The sequence below is a fragment of the Schistocerca nitens genome, chromosome 2, assembly GCF_023898315.1.
Source record: "Schistocerca nitens isolate TAMUIC-IGC-003100 chromosome 2, iqSchNite1.1, whole genome shotgun sequence".
Classification (NCBI taxonomy): Eukaryota; Metazoa; Arthropoda; class Insecta; order Orthoptera; family Acrididae; genus Schistocerca; species Schistocerca nitens.
In genome coordinates, this window is record NC_064615.1 from 982162654 (window position 1) to 982178371 (window position 15718).

The window sequence follows — 15718 nt, forward strand, 5'->3', positions numbered from 1 at the left end:
ATACCCGATATACACTGCATGATCATCAGGTTGCAGTCCGTCGACTGAAGTCGAGAAACAACTTCGTCGCCAGGACTCAGCCACTAGAGGGAACACCAGAGTCTAACCGCATCACCAGGTGGAAGAGCAAACTACCAACTGATATCCCTGCCAAGAAAATGACTTGCCCTACCCTATTTGGAGATCGCTCAACTGTCTTATGGTGAGCGTTCCTCTTTGCAAGACCAACATGCGAAAACGGGGCACTCTTCCAGCTGATGGAGATACATCCTGCGAATGCGGAACAACACAAGACCAGACCCACCTGCTACACTACTGGCCATTCCGCCGGTGGCGTGGCGACACCTACAACGTGCTCACATGAGGAAAGATTCCAACCTATTTCTCTCAAGAAAGAGAGAGAGAGAGAGAGAGAGAGAAGAGAGAGAAATCAATGGCATATATACAGTTCTATTTGTTTGTGTTAGTGTGTGTGATTTGAGGCGCAAATAATTTTAACTTTGTCTCATAGAGCTATTATAGTCAAAAGCTCTTAAAGAATTATTTCGTACTACAATGTCGCCAGTTGGGTTTGCTCCTTTGTTATAAAATCTGATGTGGGTACATAAGGGTTGCGGTTGTATTCGCTGTCTGTATGTCCGACGCGCTGCGCATGAAACCACCTGGATAGCCGTTCGTATTTAGGTGCCAATTCCGGGACAGGAAGATGCGCCAACCTTAGATCGGATCCCCCATTCGGGTTAACTACGAGGGCGCTGTGCCGGCAACTTAGATGTGGTTTTCAGACAGTTATTCACACCCTGCAGATGAATACTGGGCTGTTCCCCAAGTCCCGCATCATTTACAAAACTCGCAGATATTTAAAAAGCTTTCGCTCACTACAGGCAAGAAGTCTGGCTACACACGACGTAACGGTGTGTTGACAGGCAGGGCATCCGGCCATCCCTTAAATTGGCAAATCCGTTAAAAACCATGCGGATTCTGCGCCGATGCCGGAGAAAGGGATAAGAAAGGATGTCTGAGGTGCTATGTGTATAACAATTCTCTACATTCTTTTTAAAAATCTGTACACAGTCCGAGCCTGAACGCTCTGGCAACGTGTTCTGTACCGTTCTCTAGTTCGCTGAGAGAACTGTCAATGGTATCATCTATGGAGACATGCTGTAGTTTTGTGTGGGGGGGGGGAGGAGGGGGGAGAGGTTGTGTTTTGGTACTGGCTACGAAGGCCCAGGAGTGTAATACTTCACGCGAAATGACTACGAAAAGACAATCAGAGAAACGACAGTAGATCTTCCGGCGCACCATACGCAAATGGAACGGGGAAGGTGTCAAATGATAGCGGTAGCAGAAGTGCCATTCGTTACACACTGGAAGGTGGCCTGCAGAGAAATGTAGAATTTATAAAATGACTTTTTTTTAATAATATGAATATTTATATATGTGTTTGGAGAGAGAGAGAGAGAGAGAGACTAATTTTTGATCGGGATTTTTCGTTTAAGTCGTAACTGGTACCTGAATTTTGGTTGCAGCCTCCTTGAATGATCAGCTTCTGTACCAGTTGGTGACGTATTACAATTTGGAGGAAGTTATTGTTCTTTAAGATTTAAAATACGACTCTGTTAGTTACTTGGCCGTATTGCGGATAGCTTTGAGCCCAAGTTTTCGTAGCTTTTCATACCTAAGGGACCACTGTTGTAAGTAAATAAGATCAAACAGCAATCTGCTTTTCGTCAGAAAAGCAGACTGCTTAGCACACAAACTTTCTTCAAACTACACATCCTGCTACATCAAAATTGGTCAGTGGAGTTCAGCACCATACTATTATACAAGAACATAATCCAATTACTGTAACTAAGAAATTATGAGAGATTGTTACTTATTGAATGAAAAGTATAGAGAATGCATTTCTTTTCCTATATTTTAGTGAACTTTGTACACTTACAACTCTGTCGATTGATAGACGGCAACGACAATGAAGTTTACCTCCTATTCCAAAAACAAGATATTTCCATCCTTCACTTTCAGAAAATTTGTATACATAAATGTTTGGCAACTCTTACACATACTTTACTCGGTTTTATCACTAAAATATCAATTTTCATTAAATGTAACAATACGTTCTGAGCGACGGCCTAGCAACACGTCCTCTTTCCACAAGATACAGATTAACAGTCCTCTTTTTTTTAATAAATCAATTGTCTTTTTTTTTAGAGTCCATACTCAAAGATTGTCTAATACTATCGGTGCGGGGATTGCGCGCTAAAGTGTTTCTTGCTGTCCAGCTGCGCTTCACTTCACTTCAAGTGCTTTGTGAATCACATTTACATTTACGGTACTAACACACATTACTGAGCTTCTCAGAATAAAATCAGACACAAATTAGTTAAAAAAAAAAGCAGTGACGCACACCACGTTACAAATTGACAAACTGTGCGTGAAAGTGTTCTCTCAACAGCAACCGAACTCTCTCTCTCTCTCTTTCTTGCACACACACACACACACACACACACAACACACACACACACACACACACACACACACACACAGAGAGAGAGAGAGAGAGAGAGAGAAATGCTGTCCAGCACGTCACGCCACTCAACCTACCTTTTCGTGGAGGTTTTGAAACAAATACCGCGCTATAAACTACAATAAAGGCTTAAAACTTGCTTCGAATATTTTGTATCACTTTGCCTGAAGGGCAAGTGTAAACGTTTAAACGTTAGGGATACCCAGCTACCTCTCGGGCGTGGAGCGCGAGGTGGAAAGGTGGAAATGAGATGACAAGGAAGGGGGGACGGTCGAATCTGGCGCTCAGCTATTCGGGTCGTCGTTGCACTTGCTCGCACTTCTGGAGTCCGTCGACAAATTCCAAATGCCGCCTTCTCGTTTTCCAAACCGCAAGTTCCGTTTAATAACGCCCCGTGTCCGAGGCGGCTGCCTTTAATAGGTGTTCACGATTTGAAGACAGTCTCGCGGAGGTGAATCGGGAGCGCATTAAAATGCCGGAAAAGTTCTCGCCGCGCGCTCAACTTTAGACGTAAATTGGTACGATTAAATTAGCAAGTCAGATGGTCCCTCTCTGTCGAGTTGCAGCCCTGGCTGGCGGTAGGTCGGTCGCATAATTAGGATGCAAGTCTGGGCGCATCTTCCGGGGCGCTCTGTGGGCAAACAGGCGCCGTGCGCGGAGCAGCTGCAGTCTTCTCAGAGTGGGTCGCACACCACTGGTGCACGTACGTCTCGCAGCGAATGAAACACGAATCCAGGTACACCTCAAAACGCCCACGTGCGAGCACTCTGTATAGTGCTAAGAGCACTGCAGTTCGATTATAATTACTCGATAGTTGGCACTTCACGACTATTAGCTTGTTTCTTCCAATCAGAGCGCTTAACATCAGGCCTGAACCGTTCACCGTTGCCGAACTGCCACAACAGTTAGTTCACTTCCAGTTCCCTGTCCGGCTTTCTTTCTTGATGTGACTGGATCCTGAAACCCGTGTCTGCCACTTTTATTTCGTATTTCAGCACACTTGATAACCAAACCAAGAACGAACACACACACACACACACACACACACACACACACACACACACATAAGCGCACGCAACGAAGCTAACGCAATACGTACGTTTCATACAAATCACTGACGAAACACTACTTGCGCCACTGAACATCATTTATACAGTTATTATAATCACAGAGACCGGCATACATCTGATAAGCTTCGCACGACATTGCGTGCAGCAGAATTGTTTAAGGCTGCCAATCAATCGTTTTGGCGGCCGGAGTGGCCGTGCGGTTCTAGGCGCTGCAGTCTGGAACCGAGCGACAGCTACGGTCGCAGGTTCGAATCCTGTCGTGGGCATGGATGTGTGTGATGTCCTTAGGTTAGTTAGGTGTAATTAGTTCTAAGTTCTAGGCGACTGATGACCTCAGAAGTTAAGTCGCATAGTGCTTAGAGCCATTTGAACCATTTGAGCCAATTAATCGTTTTGACTGGGAAACTAGATTCATAAATACAACAGCTCTGTGCAACTGTATTGGCATAGCGTAGTGATTAGTGTACAAAACAGTCGCCTAGAAGGTCGAAGGTTTGAATATCCTCAAATGCAGCAAACATTTTTATTTTTCTAAATCTAGTCAAAATACTTTCATAATCAATTTTATTCAGTTAATTAGTTTAAACGTATTTTTTTTATTCCTAATACTTTGCCACGTCACATTCATCATCATATTGGCTTTTTTACTTGCTCTTGTTTTTCTGCCAATCATTCGTTTTTCGTTCAGAATCTGCTCTTGTCACCTACAATTTGCAGCCAAGTGCCAAATAAGGGTACTCATGCGTTGGTAATAAGGCATCCGTGTAACCAGTGTAAGCATAGTTTCAGGTAGCCAATGTATGTGAAACTGTTCCACACTGCATCACAAATCGGAGAATGATGTTACTGTCAGACGAAATACTCGAATTTTTATGTATTGATAAAGAGCTTGTCATTTGGAATAATCTACCTAAATGTCAAATACACCCTAAGAAAAAAAAAAAAAAAAATCGCACTACGAAGGAACTGTCCGAATACGACGGAAATGTGTAGACGTGATGTACATGTCGACAGAAACATATGATTACAATTTCAGAAACATAAGCTGATTTATGCAATAGAAACAGCTTCACAAATTGAGCAAGTCAATAATGAGTTAAGTCCACCTCTGGCCCTTATGGAAGCCGTTATTCGACTGACATTGACTGAAAGAGTTGCTGGGTATCGTCGTGAGGGGTATCTTGCCAAATTCTGCCGAGTTGGCGCATTTGATCGAGTAAAACAGAAGTAATATCCGGCGTTCCCCAAGGAAGTGTTATAGGCCCTCTGTTGTTTCTAATCTGTATTAACGGCTTAGGACACAATCTGAGTAGTCGTCTTAGAAAGTCTGCAGATGATGCTGTCATTTAGAGTCTTGTAAAGTCATCAGATGACCAACACGAATTGCAGAATGTACTTAAACCTAACTAACCTAAGGACATCACACACATCCATGCCCGAGGCAGGATTCGAAACTGCGACCGTAGCGGTCGCGCGGTTCCAGACTGAAGCACCTAGAACCGCTCGGCCACAGCGGCAGACTTCAAAGAAGGGCACTCGTTTTGTATCGTCGCGAAATAGGGGAGATAGTGCCACAGACATGATACGTGAATTGGAGTGGCAATCATTACAACAAAAGCATTTTTCGTTGCGGCGGGAACTTCTCACCAAATTTCCATCATCAGTTTTCTCCTCCGATTGCGAAAACATTCGGTCGGTACCCACCCACATAGGGAGAAATGATCGTCATGATAAAATAAGAGAAATCAGGGCTCGCACGTGAAAATTTAAGTGCTCGTTTTTCCCGCGCGCCGTTAGAGAGTGGAACGGTAGAGAGACAGCTTGTAGGTTGTTCACTGAACCCTCTGCTAGGCACTTTATTGTGAATAGCAGAGTAATCACGTAGATGTGGATGTAGACTCCGCTAGTACAGTACTTTGTAAGAGCAGGATCTGGGACAAGAAGAGAAAAACCCGGCGAGCTACGGCGCACCGGCACGGCAGCCGTCTGCGAGTTTTCAGCGGCAAGACGTACGGCCGGCCGCGTCAGCGTCTCGCGGAAACATGGAAGCGCGTTGCCGGAGCGGGCGGGGATTTATGCCCGCGCTGGGTCGGGGCTGTGCGCTCTGCGAGCCGTCGCCGTCGGGTCGCCGCCTGTTGGACAATCGATGGTGGGCAGCCGCCGTAGCAGGTAGCAGGTGCGCCGCCGCCGCCGGATCTGTGCAAATCCCCCCATTACCTCCCCTCCTAGCCACTGCCGTGCCCGCGTCCGGCCGCGCTGCGTCTGCCAACTCCCTGATCACGGCCGCATCCTCTGTCAAACCCTGCCGCGAGAAACATGGCCGCAGCAAGACAGCAATTTTTCTCTTAATTAATTGGCTTTCCGGGAGGTTCTCATTTAGCCAGTTCAACAGTGGAATGTCAGTTATGACGACATGAACGTAAGGACAACACAACAGTGAGTTGAGAAATCTCGGACTTGGCCGTGACTCGAACCCGGGCCCTTGCCCAGACAGCAATGCTGTTGTGTGAGTGTGTGGGTGTTATTCTGTCATTCTGCGCAACGGATTAATCTGAGATGTACCCTTTACCCTGTGGCTCCTGCAAGATGCAATTTCCACCCCCACACTACTACAGAAGTCAGACAGGCGCTGCTAACGTTCTAAAGATAAATGCCTGAAAAACTTTCAGCAATAAACATCTTCTGGAGTCGTCCGCTGTAAGAAAATGACGCAAAAATTCACAAAATTTCTTACGTAACTAGTGGGATACTTGGGTACTGGAGTAGAGCTAGTTAGTGTAACAAAAACATGAAACTAAAGAAAATTATTATTTATTTTGCTAAAATTCTGAGAAATCACAACGGCACTTTTAGTTATGAACTGAGCAAGTTATTTCCGGGTTCGTTTCGGAATGTGAAGTTACCTCTTAAGGATGGGATTCGTTAGTGAAATTTCTATACAAAGTTTAAGATTGTTATTGGTTTGGCAGAATGGCTGAGAGCCATGCCTAATAAACTTGAATAATTATCCGTCAGAATGTTGCTATGTATGGTCGAGGTTGTCGCATGTGAAATGCAGTCAAGTGTACTGTTGTGCAGGAAATATGGGGCTCGCAAGAGCTGTAGCGCACAATACCGTAAGCTGCGATGACTGCTGTCTGCGCCGCTCGCTGCTGACAAATAAGATAACTCTCGTTCTATCTGGATTGACCTTCACCAATCAAACTCTCCCTGCGACTTGATGAAGTCAAGGACTCCTATTCGCCCCTAGTCTAACTATTGGCGTTGTACACTAGTCAGATATCCAGTCCACCGCGATGCCACTCAAAAATTCGCTCGCAGGTGTTTAACTATAACTGTGCCCGTTCACACCGCACAATAAGTGTGGCGGCCAACACAGTGAACAACGCTTCATCGCAAGGACTCAATATAGAGTTGCATCCGATTCGCTCTCGACAGAGGTGCTCTCTCACTGAAGTACTGAGGATGGACTTGTTCGTCGCTCTTTGAGTACACGTACGAGCGCGCACGCTCTCGTTATGTGTTCTCGCTCCAAGAGCGACAACGGAACGGCCCCTCTCCACGCCAGACGTGAAGGGGTATATCTTTCGGTATCTTCCATTAAGCCTTCAGCTCAAGGCGTCAGGAATATCGTCTGCCACTCAGCATTGCCCTTCTAATCTGGGAGAATGACGTTTCGTTTAAAGCGACCAATCCAGAAATCTGGATCATCGGCGTTTGGCGTTTGCTGTCTCCCTGTGAAAACCTCTGAAACTGTGTGCTATCTTCGTAAAGAATGTGTAGGCTGGGCACTCCCACACAATGTAGCGGAATTTGCTTTTAAGCCAAACACGGGGTCGTTCTCCCTTTCACTCGGGAAAATGCTGTCTGCTCTACAGGCAGTCGCCAGCCGTCGTAGATAGGTTGTCTCGTACTCTGAAGGGTCCAGCCCCCTGGCTTGCGGTCTGCCTCTCCTGAACTAAAAGCTTTTGTGACCGTCGTGTCTGGAATGTGTGTGTGTACGCCAGCCTCGAGTATTTCAATCTCGGTGCGCATTTGCGATTTACTAGTTATTTGCATATCGTTTACATGAATTCATACAACATTGACTTTATCTTATCGAGTGTGGGTTCGAATGAAGCGTCTTGATGAGCGGAATATAATTGTGAGGGCGGAATATGAAAGCAATGAAGGTCAGGAGACCACGACGTCTTACAGTTGTTGTTGTATAGTCCGCGAGATGTAGCATACCAAGTAAGGTTCCCATTCGTCCTGCCCCAGTAATTTATCCATTTTGCTTGTTGTTGCCTCCATGGCTTTGGATTCTTTTATTTTGAGAAATACAGCAACCAGCTACTTTTTTATGTATTTTTATCTACGACAGTACGTGTTTCGGACTTCCACCCATCGTCAATTGGCGTTATCACACCTGAATCTAGGGTAAGTAGATCGTTAAAACAGAAGGTTTGCAACATGGAGAGGTTTACTATTGAAATTTATCGACAGCGTTTCCGGCACAAGTCTGACAACGTATTACTTCCTCCCACATACATCTTGCGAAATGACCATGACGAGAAAATTAAATCATAGCTAATACAGAGACTTACCGACAATCCTTCTTCCCAGGCGTCATTCGCGAGAGGAACAGGGGGATCACTACCACAGGTACCCACCACCACGCACAGTTGGGTGGATAGCGGAGTGTGATACTCGTATGCACGTAGATCGACAGTAATTTGGATGCTGCAACTGCCCTGTGCCAAATTAGCGATTTTCTTACTTAGTACATTTAACGAGTTGTATATTTGCTGTACAGGGTGGTCCATTGATCGTGACCGGGCCAAATATCTCACGAAATAAAAGTCATACGAAAAAAAACTACAAAGGACGAAACTTGTCTAGCTTGAAGGGGGAAACCAGATGGCGCTATGGTTGTCCCGCTAGTTGGCGCTGCCGTAGAGCAAACGGATATCAATTGCGTTTTTTTAAAAGAGGAATCCCCATTATTTATTACACATTCGTGGAGTACGTGAGGAAATATGAATGTTTTAGTTGGACCACTTTTTTCGCGTTGTCATAGATGGCGCTGCAATAGTCACAAACAAATGGCTCACAATTTTAGACGAACAGTTGGTAACAGGTAGGTTTTTTAAATTAAAATACAGAAGTAGGTACGTTTGAACATTTTATTTCGGTTGTTCCAATGTGAGACATGTACCTTTGTGAACTTCTCATTTCTGAGAACGCATGCTGTTACAGCGTGATTACCTGTAAATACCACATTAATGCAATAAATGCTCAAAATTATGTCCGTCAACCTCAATGCATTTGGCAATACGTGTAACGACATTCCTCTCAACAGCCAGTAGTTCGCCTTCCGTAATGTTCGCACATGCGTTGACAATGCGCTGACGCATGTTGCTAGCCGTGGTCGGTGGATCACGATAGTAAATATCCTTCAACTTTCCCCACAGAAAGAAACCCGGGGACGTCAGATCCGGTAAACGTGCGGGCCATGGTATGGTGCTTCGACGACCAATCCACCTGTCATGAAATATGCTATTCAATACCGCTTCAACCGCACTCGAGCTATGTGCCAGACAGCCATCTTGTTGGTAGTACATCTCCATTCTGTCACGCAGTGAAACATCTTGTAGTAACATCGGTAGAACATTACGTAGGGAGGACGACGGTTCAATCCCGCGTCCGGCCATCCTGATTTAGGTTTTCCGTGATTTCCCTAAATCGCTCCAGCAAATGCCGGGATGGTTCCTTTGAAAGGGCACGGCCGACTTCCTTCCCCGTCCTTCCCTAATCCGATGAGACCGATGACCTCGCTGTCTGGTCTCCTTCCCCGAAACAACCAACCAACCATTACGTAGGAAATCAGCATACATTGCACCATTTAGATTGCCATCGATAAAATGGGGGCCAATTATCCTTCCTACCCTAATGCAGCACCATACATTAACCCGTCAAGGTCGCTGATGTTCTTCTTGTCGCAGCCATCGTGGATTTTCCGTTGCCCAATGGTACATATTATGCCGGTTTACGTTACCGCTGTTGGTGAATAACGCTTTGTTGCTAACTAGAACGCGTGCAAAAAATCTGTCATCGTCCCGTAATTTCTCTTGTGCCCAGTGGCAGAACTGTACACGACTTTCAGAGTCGTCGCCATGCAATTCCTGGTGCATAGAAATAAGGTGTGGGTGCAATCGATGTTGATGTAACATTCTCAACACAGAAGTTTTTGAAATTCCTGATTTTCGCGCAATTTGTCTGCTACTGATGTGCGGATTAGCCGCGACAGCAGCTAAAACACCTACTTGGGTATCATCATTTGTTGCAGGTCGTGGTTGACGTTTCACATGTGACTGAACACTTCCTGTTTCCTTAAATAACGTAAGTATCCGGCGAACGGTCCGGACACTTGGATGATGTAGTCCAGGATACCGAGCAGCATACATAGCACACGCCCGTTGGGCATTTTGATCACAATAGCCATACATCAACCCGATGTCGACCTTTTCCGCAATTGGTAAACGGTCCATTTTAACACGGGTAATGTATCACGAAGCAAATACCGTCCGCACTGGCGGAATGTCCCGTGATACCACTTACTTATATGTTTGTGACTATTACAGCGCCATCTATCACAAAGCGAAAAAAGTGGTCCAATTAAAACATTCTTATTTCTTTACGTAATACACGAATATGTAATGAAAATGGGGGTTCCTATTTAAAGAAACGCAAATGATATCCGTTTGACCTATGGCAGCTCCATCTAGCGGGCCGACCACTGCGCCATCTGGTTTCCTCCTTCAAGCTAGACAAGTTTCGTTCTTTGTAGTTTTTTCGTTTGATGCTTATTTCGTGAGATATTTGGCCCGCTCACTATCAATGGACCACCCTGTGTACTGCTGGTTGCTTGTTGTTATACCGATTTTCGCGTTTACAGACGTGGTACAAGTGTTTTTTCACCTGTAACTTGCACAAAGGCAGCGCAGTATCCGCCATGTTGTAGACTGAAATCACTATTTAGATTGTAAAATTATATCTGTGCTCAAAGTTATATTTTACTTAAAGGTTCTGAAAGTACTGTCAGTCCGGGTAACTTTTTTCACGTCAGTGTAGCTTTGTACCACTTATCACTTTTGTTTGAAATGGCTGATGCTCCACCTACTTGGATTATGTTGTACTAAACCTAGCAGTTTTATTACCTCTGTGATTTCTAGTTAGTCCTTCATATCTCTTTCCAACTTCCTACAAACACTTAGGCTTGTGATTATCCTTTCATTATGTTGACGTCAAAGAGAGCTTCTGGCGACATTAATATTAGCTAAAAAATGTCAGGTCAATACAAATATGTTGACATTTCAAAGTAAACCTGCAATACTGAATTAACGCTGTTCGTTTTCAGTTGTGATTAATACCTGTCACGATCTAAATTTACTCAGAGCATTAGATATACGACAAATTCTGTATATTTTAAGACTAAACTAAAGTTATCCTGAATGACTATGTGACTTACAATAGCATTAAAGTTGAAATTTTACTCTAAAAAGGCACAGTTAGCATATATTTTCAATTTCCAAGCACTCAGTAACTACAGATGTAAAATGATAAAATGTCTGTTGCGATGTGGAAATTATTTTGTGTACAGTATTTTGAAAAATGGAAAAAAGTGGTACTACGTTACCCTGACTGACTGTAGTATTTCTGGTTTAAACTTCTATATGACTAAAATCAGATACTTGAAATTGTTTAGCGCTAAAGCTCTTCGTGTTCTGTATCGTTATAAAAATGTCGTAGTTACTTTTTTATTAGACTATAATGCATATTATGAAAAAATACAATACATTTTATATAAAAGAATTAATATTGCACACTTTAGTCATAGTTGCAATGACATTTACAAGCAATTAAGATAGAACAACAAACTTACATGATGCAGAATTGTTATATGTAGTGGATTTTTTTAATGGCTGTATTTAGTGTGCGTTTGTATGAGCAAATAGTGGAAATTCCTTACAAAAATTTTGTTGCGTAACGCTGTGTGGTCATTTAGGATGTTCTTGTGCAAGATACGGCTGCAAAAGTGCTTGCACCACATTTATAAGCGCGAAAATCGAAATAACAACAAGCAGATTAGAGATTAAGTACACGTAATCAGTAATATTTCGCAAATATACAACTCGTGAAGTGTATTAGCTAAACTAGTATGTTAATTTTGCACAGGCAATCTGCAGCATCCAAACAGCTGTAGATATTTTAACCACGTTCTTACTGAAGATTCAAATATGATTAAGACAACTGAAGATGAGTCAAAACTCGAAACGTTTATTGGCATAAATAAAAACACATAAAGAAGTGGCTGGTTGCTGTATCTCTTAAAATAAAATAAAATGCTTCGTGTCCAGAAATCCCCTTCGAGTACAGTGAAACGCCGCGGATTTACTTCTTACATAGCGTGCCTTTCTTTCCTTCCTAAAGTAGTCACCTGTCTTGACACAATGCTTAGTTAGCTTGAAGTTTTGAAAAGTTGGTATTACGATTCATTCGCTCGAAAACCCTAAACTGTATTGCTTTCTGAGTTCGATATAATGTTCTGATTCTTTTGGAAACTCGATGCTACCGCGATCTTGTACACAATTACATGTGTTTCTAACTGCAGTGTGTTGTGGTGTTCTACGGTAGTACATTTCCAGTGCTTGCTGCAGCGACTTTGATAAACTTCATCTTACTATCACCTATTCTAATGCATCTAACTAAAGTTTTTTTTTCAGGAATTAGAGCTTTCATGATTTAAATAATATAACACTGCAGTTGCCTTTCTACACGAAAAGCGCGATGTGTTTCGAGAACTGATTCTTATTATCAAGGACAAACATAAACATTGGTATTTCATGTGAGATTTGCGTTTGTTTTGTTATGCTTCTCTTGTCCTGAAGGAGTGTTTTTGTGGTATTACTAAAAGCGTAAAGTAGAAAAATACAAATCTTTTGATTTATCATGGAATAATGTTAGGAACCAATATTCAGAATATGGTACTAAGATTTCACGACAGTGTGACTTCATAAAGTATCTGGATACAGTCAGAGGTGTACCATCGATTACGATGACTGAAATTAAAAGTGTCAGGACTGGAGATAAAGAAGAAAAACTCAAGACTCAAACTTAGGCAAGAAACAGTAAAAACTCTGGCATTGAAAAATACCATCATTTTTAGCTTTCCTTGCACGGGCTTCAATTTGATACTTAATGAAAATAGTTTCTGGAGCAAATGCACACCAGTATAATCTGCTACTCAAGTACCAGTGAGTCTGTTGCATTATCTACAATTCAATACGTGTGAAACTGGTATTTTTATTTACATCAGAACTGTTTGTGCAACACTGTCGTTAACAATAATAATTTTGTGTGTCTCAGTGACCTGGTGAAAGTCTTTCAAATGTAAGCCGCTTCGGTGACTTGCGTGTCCCTAACCTACTTCAGTTATCCAACCACAGAGGGAGGACCTATAGTTCAACACGAGATCCGAATGTGTGTCGTTTCTGGCGAATCTCCACACCAATGAATGGAATGCTACGATACAGGCAGAATGAAAAATCGGTGGTCGGAACTGGATTGGATTCCTCGATTCCGCAACCTTTTGGTTTCAAGGTACGGCTTTACCGCTAGACCACAAAGCCCCAAAATATTGCTGTCAATTCTCAGCAGTACTTCGGTAGATTCAGTTGAAAAACATTATTGGTAATCCCTTATTGACATTAATTTTACCGTATCCTGAATTCTTGAGCGCTGTTTTGAAAGGAGGTGACCACAGCGTATCACTGCACAGCCGTGAAGCTCCAGTTGATCGTTGTTAAACGTTATGCGAGCACTGCGGCCAGGCGGTCAATAAAAAGATTTCGAAATTTATCCTAAGATCTTATGGGACCAAACTGCTGAGGTCATCGGTCCCTAAGCTTACACACTACTTAATCTAACTGAAACTAACTCACGCCAAGGACAATACACACACCCATGCCCGAGGGGGGACTCGAACCGCCGACGGGGTAAGCCGCGAGGACCGTGATAAGACGCCTCAGACCGCGCGGCTACCCCGCGCGGCGCGCGACGAATAAGCCGGAGTATTAAAATAACATGATGCCTGACGAATGTCGGGAGTATAGGCTGTATTCATTCGTAGAATGTTGTTTAGAAAAGTGAGCGTACATAGTGCAATAAATTACAGCAATAACGAAAAGAAGACACATTTGTCATCGCTTAAAGTTCCTGAGGTCCCTAAGCGATATGAAACATTACATTACAGGGCTGCTTGGTTATCATTATGTTGTAATCTACAGACATTTAATTTAGATTTACGTTTCCTTTTAGAAGCAAAAAACTGTTAGCAAATAGAAGAGAGCCCGCATCTCGTGGTCGTGCGGTAACACCGTGAAAATAGCGTGTCAGCTGCACGCAAATTTCTTAAGCGTTTTTAGTCTGAGGGTGACTGTCTTCTCGACTCAGTTGTGACTGAGGACGAAACGTGGATGTGTCACTATACTGTCCGCAGCTCGTGGTCGTGCGGTAGCGTTCTCGCTTCCCACGCCCGGGTTCCCGGGTTCGATTCCCGGCGGGGTCAGGGATTTTCTCTGCCTCGTGATGACTGGGTGTTGTGTGCTGTCCTTAGGTCAGTTAGGTTTAAGTAGTTCTAAGTTCTAGGGGACTGATGGCCATAGATGTTAAGTCCCATAGTGCTCAGAGCTAAATAGAAGAGGAAACCTTACGCAGAAAAATATCATACAGCTACACAATAACGTGGAAATTTAATCTCTACCCCTTGTGCCAAACCAGTCTATAAATGTGGAAATTACGAAAAAAATGGCATGGGATGGAGGCTCTATATTACTTAACATACCAAGTAAGCCACCGCAACTGTCTTTGAAAAGAAAACTGCCTCGCAGGCGTGATAGAGAAATGTCAAAAGCGACAAAATTGTTTCCTGGCACATCAAAAAGCAATTCGACAACAAGAGCCACAAATATCAGGATCTCCAACACAGCCGGCCGGGCCGGGCGGTTCTAGGCGCTGTAGTCTGGAACCGAGCGACCGCTACGGTCGCAGGTTCGAATCCTGCCTCGGGCATGGATGTGTGATGTCCTTAGGTTAGTTAGGTCTAATTAGTTCTAAGTTCTAGGCGACTGATGACCTCAGAAGTTTAGTCGCATAGTGCTCAGAGCCATTTGAACCATTTTTTTGAACCTCCAACACAAACGTATTTTGAACAGGATAATACAACGATCACATACAAACGTAACTACATCTTACGTACATGAAAAACAGCATTTACGATATTACCGCGTATAAAAAGTAGCTCTGGTGGACTGTCATTACAAGGCATTTTATAAAACTGAAAACCATTACACTCCGTGCAAAACTAGTATGTGACACAGTAAACGTATATCATAATAAGAGTACACGGTAATAGAAATTTCACAGCAACCAAGTGATGAAAGAAAAGTTTTTTTTTTTTTAAAAAAAATATTAGGTCCGGGTATTTAAGAAAAGATGAAACTGGATTATTTGGGCTGCCGATTTGTCGAGCGTATATTTAATTTGTTTCTGTTGCTAGCTCCCTTCTTGCTTGCAGGTAATTCCCGTCCTTCCTTAGCTGGTCATTATGCAATGATTGAGAATCATTACTATAATAAGTACAATGATGTTAACTGTCATGTAAGCTATGTATTATTACGAAGTTTGGATCATACTTCTACCTTTCACTGGAAGAACCTCATGCCACCACCCGATACCAAGAAAGGCGAAAGCAGTATTTTTGGCAACATACGTCCTAGTAACTAGAACCAGAAGTGCCGATGATTTTTACACATGGATTTTCTTCTTATGCGTGAAATACTGAGATTAGGTACTATTTGTTTGCAGGGTAAGATGCAATTAGGTTCTGTCATCTACGTTATGGAGTTTTCGCACTGTTTACATTTGTTTTACGGTCATCACGCCTCATTATATTTTACAACCGCTTGGACCGCTAAAATAAACGAATTACAGAGGAATTTTATATGCAACTACCAGTAGCCTATAAATTATTTTCTAAGATTTTAACAAACGGAGTAAATACAATACTGCAAAGTAATTT